Genomic DNA, 10,009 nt, shown 5'->3' with positions numbered 1-10,009 from the left:
AGATAAAGGCTGGACAAATCCCCAAGAACACCAAGTTACCAACTGCAAAGGGAGGACTCCAGGGGACTCCCAGCTGCCAGCCCCCAAGTAGGCTCTCTCCAGAGATGACCAAGAAGGGGAGGTGAAATCACTGAAATGTGCAACCCCAGACACAGGTTGGACAAATCCAACTATATCCACACAATCGAATGTCAGGCAGCGCTTAAAAACTCTACAGTGAACATCTACAACTAATAATAAAAACTATGCTTCGTTAAACAACCACATCAAGTTAGAATGTTTACCTAAACTACCTCTTGTAATGATTGCAGTGGAGTCATGAGTTAGGATAGTATTATTCCCATGCTAAGAAAGTGAGGGTGAGGTTCTTCAAAGAAAAGTTCATCTAAGCAAGATGGCCCAGCCAGCAAGGGGCCAAGGCCACACTGAGCCAAAGCCCCTCAGACTCCAAAACCCAAATCCGACCTTATTACTACACTATTGCCTTCCCGTGGTGTTTTTAGGGCAGAGGAGGTGAACTAGATACATATCCGCCTGCAGACAAGGACAAGGAGGAGGATAGAAATACGAAAAGTTTGGTTAGGTGGGGGCCCTGAACCAATTGTTTTTACATTCTTATGCTGCGTACGTAATGCATCGTTTGTTAAAGGCTATCTTCGAGGAAAAGAAAACATGAGAAAAGTACCAAGAACGTCAACTATGCACAAGCCATCCTGGTCACCCCTGAGGTCTGATGCCCCATGCTCCCCCATAGTGGGTGGGCTGAGACTAGAACCACAGTGCTTCAAATAAGATTGAAAATACAGCCACTGTTTCTATCAAAGAACCGAATGGAAGCATGGTTGATGGCAACCCCTTGGTGACACCAATACCTGGCACAAAATGGGAGAAACATCCACAAAAAATATTAACAGCAAACATGTTTATGATATGCCAGCACTGGTATAAGCATTCTGCATATGATAATTACACTAACTTATTTAAGACGCACAATAACTCTACTGAGGGAGATACTGCTACCATCCCCATTTTACTGATAAAGCAACTGAATCACAGGGAGATCAGCAGCTTGCTCAAGATCATACAGCCAGTGAGTGGCAAAACTGGGATTCAAACCCAAGCAGTCTGGCTCCAGAGCAGGGCCGTACTGACTCTCTTAGAGCAATAATAACAAACCTCTGCTGCCTGCATCTGAGTGAATCACCCAGCTCAGGCGGAGACTGCAGGCAGGCACCGTCTTGGATGAAGAACTAATCCCTCCTGGTTAATGAGGACAGGGAAGGGGCAGAGTCACAGGAAGCACATACACGCAGGCCTGTGGACACTGGGGGATGGCCATCTCAGGGGCAAACGGGTTGCACTGTAGCGCCCACAATGAGTTCAGGTCAGCCCCTCAGTCTGGGAGCACCTAGAACCAGGAGGTGAGAGAACAGATCCCTCTCACTGGCCAGCTCCCAGAGGATTCAAACAGACTATCCTCCTGAAATGTCATAGCCCATGCCCATAGCCGGCAGGTACTGATTCCACAGGTGCTATTAGAGCTGTCCCAGGGCTCTCGTCCCAATCCCTCTCTAGGTAAGAGTTCTCTGAAGACCGGAACCATCCCTTTCTGACCCATAAGGGCATCTTTCCCTGACTTTATGGGACACAGCCCTCCCACATGCTTACCTTAGTGGAAGACAGGTAGGCAGAGCTTTCCAGATTATGCCCATTTTATAGACAGGAACACTGAGGCGCCTGGGAGTGTAAGTCAAACTGACTTTGTTCTGGGCTGCTGGGAACAGTTCTGGCTCTGGGCCAAGATAAGCCGGCTCCTGGCACTAAATGATTATTCTCCAAGCCGCTGAGGGAGATGAGCATAATTCCATGAGCCTTCAGCACACTTCCTGCAAAGAAGTACCGCTCCCAAGGGCACGTGCTACTCAGGTAAGGCAGCGTCCGCTCAGGCAGATGGCGGCGGGGATGTCCTCTCAGGGAAGACATCCCCACCCTCCAGTGCTCCTCCCTCATGGAGTACCTCAGGACTGCGGTGCTTCCTGCCCATCTGAAACTCAGAGAGAAGTGAGAAATGTCCAGTCCTTCTCCCTGCCCAGGCCCCATCCCAGTCTGTACCCACCCTTCAAGCAGGCTCCAGGGTCTCTGCCGGCCTCCTCAGTTCATCTCTTTCCCTGGAACCCTCAAACCCCATAGCTGCACCCCATCATGGCACTGCTCACTGTCTGCCTTCTACCCTCTCCATCCCAAATCACTCAACAAACATGACTGTGCCACAGCCTGCGAGAGGCCCTGGGAAGGTAAAGACAGACTTTGCCCTGGAAACATTCACAGATCTGCAACTGAGTTGAAACCACTGACTGAGGTGGGTAAGAATGGCCGGCTGACTGCGGCCCAGCCTCATACAGCCAGGCTGGGCACAGCTGCTGGATCCCAGCAGGTGCCTTCACAGATGTTTGGGTAAGTCATTAAACCTCTCCAGACCTCAGAGACTCATCTTTTAAAATCCCTTCCATTTCTTCTACGAAGCAACCTGCCAGTGTCTCTATACTTCCCACGGGGCCAAGCACAACATCTTCACTATAGGAAACAACCATAAAACACTGGATGCTTGGGCTTTTATCCACAGTATCCAGATATCCACCTGCCTAATCCAAATGTCAACTTCTTGTTTTGTTCTTCTTACAGCACATCTGTCAGGACGGCATAGGCCATGCCATGGTAACAAACAACTCCCAAATCCCAGTAATATAAACAACAGAGGTTACATCTCATTCATACTACATGTGCATTGTGAGTTGACTAGGAGCTCGGACCCACATCTCCTTATACCAGGACTAGGCTGATGGCGCCTCCACCATCTAGGAGCACGAGAGGGTAGGAGGAAGGAGTGTGGCAAATCACATGAGCACTAAAGGTTTCCCCACTTTAATGTCATGTTTCTTCCTGCTCACAGTTCACTGGTCAAAACAAGTCACACATCCACACCTAACTGAAGAAGGTAGGAGACTACAACGCTCCCACGTGCTCAGTAGAAAGACAACCAGAAATAGATGGGAACTGCACTAACGACCACAAGCAGGGTTTGAGCAGAAGTTAATGATACCAAACTGGACAAAAGGCTGAATATGATTTCATCTTCTCTCTAGATCAGAGAATCTCGAACTTCTGACCTCAAGTGATTTGCCCATCTCGGCCTTCCAAAGTGCTGGGATTACAGGCAGAAGCCACCCGGCCTAGATCAGAGATCTCAACCTTGCACTTTTAACATTTGGGGACAGATAATTCTTTGTTGCAGGAGGTCCTATGCATCACAGGGTGCTGAACAGCATCCCACGAGATGCTGGTGGCAAACTCCCTCTCCAAATTGTGACAACCAAAAATGTCTCCAGACATTGCCAAATGTCCCTGGAGGACAAAAATTGCCTCTAGTTGAGAACCTCTGCTTTAGACTTACAAGAAGTATACCCTCTCTTAAAGAGCAAAGAAAATAATGACATCATCCTCCTCCCTCAAAATATCTTACTCACAACTCTCTTAAGAGACAGTTTTCTCATCTGCAATATAAGAATGCTGGTACCCACCTCAAAGGGTCGTTGTGAGGATTCAACAGGCAATTAATTGCCTTTAGAGCACTCAGCCCAGGCACATGGTAAATGGTAAGGGTGAGGCAGCAGTGGCATTGCCTGTCAGTAACTGGAGCTCGCTGTGTTACTGTTACCATCAGCACAGCTGCAAGCATTACTGTCCACGAGAAGTGATGGGAAGAGCCAGGCAGAGATTTCTTTTTTAGAGAGCTGGGGGAGCCACTTGCTTGGCCCAAGGTCATCCTGGCCCCAGACAGGAATGCAAGGCTGGAAGGCTGCTGCAGAATTCTTGCCGTTTGCACCCCAGCCCCCAACAACTGAAGTCAAACAACATCTGTGCCGTGATTACAGTTGAGGTAGGTTCTGGAATGTGCTGACGCTCAAGTGTGGGCAAGCACAGAAAGATGAAAAACCAGCGCCTGCCCCCGAGGAGGGCTCCTGACAAGGGACTAGGTCACCCACAAGCCTACAATGACCGCTTGTGAAGTTGCACGTGGCTCGAGGCTGGCCTCTGCCTTTTCACCAAGTGCTAGAGAGTGGGAGGAGAGGATGGAGTCGATTTTAAATTAGCAAAAGGAAAAGACTGTACAGGGAAAATGTCATATTTTAAGACATTAAGTTTTGACAGATGGCCTGACCTGTAAGACAGGGTCTCAGAATCAGGGAGGGGATACTTCAAGGTCATCAAGCCCACTCTCCCTCCATCCACTGGGGGATTCCTCTTGTGGTGTTGATGGACAGTCATCTTGTCTTCACAGGACCACTTTCAAAGACAAGCCTCAGGGTGGTCGAGGCTACACCGGATGCTTCTGACAGGCATACAGCTTTCTCCCCTCCATGGTGGTTTAAGACAACCGGCTCCAGAATCAGCAGACCTGGCTTGGAATTCCAGCTCTGCCATTTCCTAGCTCAAAGGCTCTGCCAAGTTCTCAGCCCCTTGCTCATCCTTCACAGCCATCAGCTGTCATGCAGTCTGAGCCCTTGGCTAAGGCACCAATCGAGGAGGCAGGCGTGGAGGCACAATCCAGCCCACACAATCTCCACCAAGCCCAGCACCTGGCACAGTCCACCTGAGGGACAACTTTCAGTAACTTGTGCAAAGTCTGCATGTTCCGCTACAGCAGCCCACCTGACCCTCAATTCCTTCACCTCAAAATGTTTCCTAAATCTCCATCAAGTTATTATGAGGACTAATGACAATGTATGCAAAGTATTTACCAGTGCCTGGAACAGCAATCATTGTGATGAAAATTATGACAAGCTGGGTGCAGCGGCTCACGCCTGTAATCCCAGCACTTTGGGAGGCTGAGCCAGGCAGATCCTTTGAGGTCAGGAGCTCAAGACCAGCCTGGCCAACAGAGATGAAACCCCATTTCTACTAAAAATGCAAAAATTAGCCAGGCATGGTGGTGCGTGCCTGTAATCCCAGCTACTTGCGAGGCTGAGGCAGGAGAATCACTTGAACCAGAGAGGCAGAGATTGCAGTGAGCCAAGATCATGGCCACTGCGCTCCAGCTCCAAAAAAAAAAAGAAAAGAAAATTAGTAGGACAACTCCTGATGACCTAATGTATAGCCTTGGTCAAGGTTCTGACTCTAAAGCAACCACAAGGCTAAATACTGCATCATAGGGTTGCAATGAGGATTAAATGAAACAATGTATGAAAGGAGTTTAGCACAAAGTGAAGGGCTCAGGTCTTGATAGATATCAGCAATTACTATTACAGACTCCCACAGCCTTTGGTCTGAATTCTGTATCCTGGAGCTCATGCAACCTAGCACAATGCCTGGCACATAGGAAGGGCTTGAAAAACATCTGCCATTGTCATTATCACATAATTTGCATACCCTTTGGTATGAATCCTGCATCCTGGAGCTTCACATAAGCTTGATCTCCTGATAAAGCCAAGGATTTGGAGTCAACCCATGTAAAGGGGCTGGTGCAAGGCCTGGCAGAGTCAGGGTCCAGACCCGGCAGTACCCTTTGCCCCCCTACCCGCAGAGGGCCCCAATCCCTGAAGGCGGTGACTACCATCCTCCCTCCACAAACCTCCTCCCATTTCTCATACCTCTGTACCCCAATGACCCACAGGTTTGTCAACATCTCTTACAATGTGTACCCCTCAATTTTTCCCAGATTTTCAGTTGCCGTAACGCTACTTTTAGAACTTTAAAACAACTTTAGTTTCTAATTTAACCAAATAAGCTAAAAATAAAATGTGGTACCCAGAACAGAACATGAACATCTCAATGAGGCCTGGTTGGTCCAGGTGCAGGGCTAAGCATCAAACCTCTATTGCTATGGTCCAAGATGTCCTTATCCTTGCTGGCTGCCACACACCTCCACAGAGCCTTCTGGAGCATGAAAGCAACTGAAACCTGTCTTTTCACACCATCAGACCTACACTATCCCATCAGTACTTGCACAGTTACCCTTTAGCAGCTGGGTGGCTTTGGGAATGTCACTTCTAACATCAGCTTTCATCATCTTAAAGATCACTAGGGCCACTTTGGACCCTAATGCTCAAGGGAAGGCTTCAAGGGTTTCATTTCTAGGAGCCTTCTGACCAGGTGCAAAGCTTTACACCCACTGCATTGAACAGAACCTCCCTTGTCCCACTGACCCCGGCACTCTTTATAAGCTTGCTGGTCACCCATCCTGGCTCAGCTCCCCGAGACCTGGGTCTCCAGCAAATGTGCCTTTATCCAAGGTGATGCCACAATGCAGAACGGGAAAGGCCAAAGGTGCCTTCTCCCATCTGACACGAGTCCACTCTCAAGACGACAGCAGCACTAGTGCAGATGTGGCAGGTGGCTCCACCCTGCAATCACTGCCAGTCCTCCCAGGCCAGCCTCAGATAACAGGCACTCAAATGAACCGTGTGCTTGCCACAGTCAGTACTATGCAACAAACTCCCTTTGACACCCTTCCAAAGAGAAGGCCTCGCACACCCCCTCTGCTTTGGTGGTGGCTGATGAATTTTAAACTCTGACACACAATAGTTCATTCAGTCCCCATCTTTCCACAGGATTCTCACTAACGCATTATTGAAGGCTTACCTGGGAGCCAGACCCATCTTCACTGTGGCGAGCACATGAAGATTGGACAACTTGAGTGCCTTGCCAATAGCTTTGCCAAGGGCCGGCTGTCTGTCACCTAACAGAACAGCCTGGCACGCCTTGTTCTGAAAATAGGAAGGGGCCACCACTTTGACCCAGACTGGGCTCAACATGTGCTCACAAAGCAACTGCTTTAATAATGCTTTCTGGAAATGTCTTAGAAATGAAGCCCAGCCTTAGCAGACTACAGTTTCTGGAATTCACGTTTTTCCTAATTTCCCAAAAGCTGGGATAATTTTTGCCTCGCTCTGGTTGTCCAGTGCCTTGATCTCTCTTCTTAGCTCCTTCAATTGACTGATAAACCATCCTGTGATGGTAATAACCAGGTTCCCAAGTGCCCAGGAAAATAAGTCCTGGGGGTGGACTTCATTTAAAGCAGACTGTGGTCTCTGCCTCAGTTCCCTCTTGCTCCTGGTTGGGTTACACTTGCTGCCCAGGGACCCAACAGAAAACAGAAAGGCGTTGCTTCCCTCCATCTCTCTGAGTTAATGGTGTATTCCTTGGCTTCTGCCTCAGGCTGATCACACCCTTGTTCCTCTTGCTCTGAACAAATCTTCCAGCGCCCTTCTGATGCCCTTGGCATATCCTAAAGCTGTTAACCCTCCTGGCCCTGCTCTAAAACCAACAGGCTGGTGCTGCTCTCCCACTCACCCTGGCTTACTTGCCTTCTAACTCCATTTTTTCAGAGAAGTCCTCTAAAACCTAACTCAGATCTGAGGGCTCCTCTGCAGCCGCACTCATTTCTTTCAGTGCCTCATGCCGTCCTTTGCTTCTTCCTCAAAGCGTTCCCACACGTTCATTAAAGTTTCCCGAAGAGTCTCCATGAAGGCCAGTGAGTCTCCAGCTGCCCACACAACCGCATCACCTGAGGAGCATTTTAAAAATTCCAATACCCAGGCCCCACCCCAAGATTCCAGTGGGGCTTCGCTAGGATGGGATCCAGATCTCACTAGCTTTAACAGTCTCCAGGAGATTCTAATGGGCAGCCAGGGCTGGGACCCACGACCTGGGTTACACTAGTGTTACTGGGATCACCCTGGGAGAAGCAGCACAGAGGCCCGGCTAGGTGTGGCCAGGTGGGTCCTCCGTTTTCTACCAGCTTCCCCAAGCAATGCTGACAATGACAAACGTTTGAGAACCACTGGACTGTCTGGAAAGTGGGACAGTTTGAAAAGGAGATTTTGCCAATTGGGCTTTTTACTTGGAAACTCCTGCGCTGTTTCCCTGTGGTTGAAATTATCTAAAGAGAATTGTCACAGCATGTTGTGTGTAAGTAGAGTTGGTAGGTTAAGAGGCTTTTTTTTTTTTTTTTTTGAGACTGAATCTCACTCTATTGCCCAGGCTGGAATGCAGTCTCGGCTGGTGTGATCTCGGCTCACTGCACCCTCTGCCTCCTGGGTTCACACCATTGTCCTGCCTCAGCCTCCCGAGTAAATGGGACTACAGGCGCCCACCATCACACTCAGCTAATTTTTGTATTTTCAGTAGAGACAGAGTTTCACCGTGTTGGCCAGGATGGTCTCGAACTCCTGACCTCAAGTGATCCGTGTGCCTCAGCCTCCCAAAGTGCTGGGATTACAGGCATGAGCCACCGCTCCCGGCCTCAAGAGGCATTTTTAAGGGCAAAATATTACTGCTACTGAAGGAAAAAAAACAGTATGCACGCGCGCACACACACACTCCTCATTTTTGCAGCAAAACCTGTACAAACCTGCCTGCCCATCCCAGAAAGAAACTGCTACCGTGACAGTCTTGCTGTGCATGCACTGACTCTGCCAGACTTTCCAGTAAGATCTCTCTCTCTCTCAGTCACTCCTGGAGCTTCCTCACCAATACCGCTGGCCCTGTATGCTGCACATGGGTTGCTGCAGTCAAACAGGGCTTCTCAAATGTGGGCTGTACATCAAGTCTGGCATATGCCACCAGTACTATTATTTAATATTTTATCTTAAATCTACTCACTTTTTAAAAAAGAAACTATCTCGTTACCATAAAGGAGACACCAGTGTCCATGCCATACAGAAGATTTCCATAAAAACAAGCATAACCGAAACAAAACAACATTATTATTCTGCAGGCCCCACTGCCTGCAGAAGGCTGGGATACTGAGGCCTGTTTCCTTCTGGTCCCGCTCCTTGCTTTTTAGAAAGGGAGGTCACATCCAGACTTTCTCCTAGAGGCCATTCAAGGACTGAAAGGGGACTATAAGGAGACGTCTTCTTCATTATGGGGTTTACAGTAATTAATGCAGCTACATCTGGGCACCATCTTTGTCCTAGGACATTTTCCAGAAAGGACTGCAGTACTGACAAGTGAAAGTCACTGGGACAGCTGATCCCACGACGAGAGGATGAAGCCCACCCTGGCACTGGTTATTCAGTCTTCCCTAGCTTCAGCCTCTGTTTCTCTGTATGGAGTGTATGGTCCTTCACCATCTGGAAGGATGAAATGGGTTACCGATAACATAAACTGCAAGCCCTTTTTGGGAATGTCTGCTGTCTCATATCGCAAAGAGGTGCAAATGAAAGAGCTGAAGACCAAATATCTGCTCATCTGCTGACTTTAATGAGCAGCTCCGCATTCTCCTGCCCAACAGGGAGGGAGGAAAAGCCCACTTACTGCTGCCCCTAGAAAATACCAGAGCAGGTAGGGTTGGATGCCTTCTGCTTATGCAAGAAGAAAGACAAACGTGAGCTTTTAAAACTGTGAGCAATTGATGAAAGCTGAACCTCAGAGTTCTAACCTGATGGCCCACCCTCTCATCTCAGAGGAGGACACGGCAAGGCTGTGGCTACTAGCAAATTCACTAGCACACGGCCAGCCACTTGGTATCCCTCCAAGACAGTTTCCATCTTCACTTGGCCTGAAAAGCTAACAGAAGTAAAAGGCCCTGCGGTTGGCAGGTGGCTGCAAATCCTGACGGCCACTGCCTGACTTGAATGAAAGCTCAGGGCTTAATCATTAACCTGAGATCCCCTAGGATCCTCTTGCTGGTTACCATGGCACATGCAAATTCCCCGCAGTCCCAACCCAATTCCTGCATTCTCAGATCTCTGGGGCACAGGAGGCCCAGCTAGGCAAGAAGACCACAGGGGGCCTCCCCTCTGTTGGAAGGGAGGGAAGAGGTGAGGAAAGAGGACCAGAGAATCTGGCTGAGACATATTTCAAATACTTAAAATCAGGCAGAAATCAGCCACCAGGCTGAACAAAATAGAGAAAGGGGGCAGCAAATTATCCAGGTTTTTCTATTCAACTCATGAGTTTCAGAGTTTCTAATTTTAGGGGAAATTGGGGTTTCATTAATTAGAAG

At 48.8% G+C, this 10,009-nt stretch overlaps 1 protein-coding gene and 1 pseudogene across 1 annotated transcript in view; one reads left to right on the top strand and one right to left on the bottom strand.

The window, feature by feature from the left end:
- Positions 1-10,009, bottom strand: part of KSR1 (kinase suppressor of ras 1) — a 178,528-nt gene that overhangs the window by 120,449 nt on the left and 48,070 nt on the right. The window lies entirely within an intron of this gene.
- Positions 1-10,009, top strand: part of LOC105533255 — a 40,911-nt pseudogene that overhangs the window by 28,832 nt on the left and 2,070 nt on the right.

Source organism: Mandrillus leucophaeus, unplaced genomic scaffold (genome assembly GCF_000951045.1).
Source record: "Mandrillus leucophaeus isolate KB7577 unplaced genomic scaffold, Mleu.le_1.0 Scaffold1233, whole genome shotgun sequence".
NCBI lineage: Eukaryota > Metazoa > Chordata > Mammalia > Primates > Cercopithecidae > Mandrillus > Mandrillus leucophaeus.
This window is presented reverse-complemented; position numbering and strand designations above follow the sequence as displayed.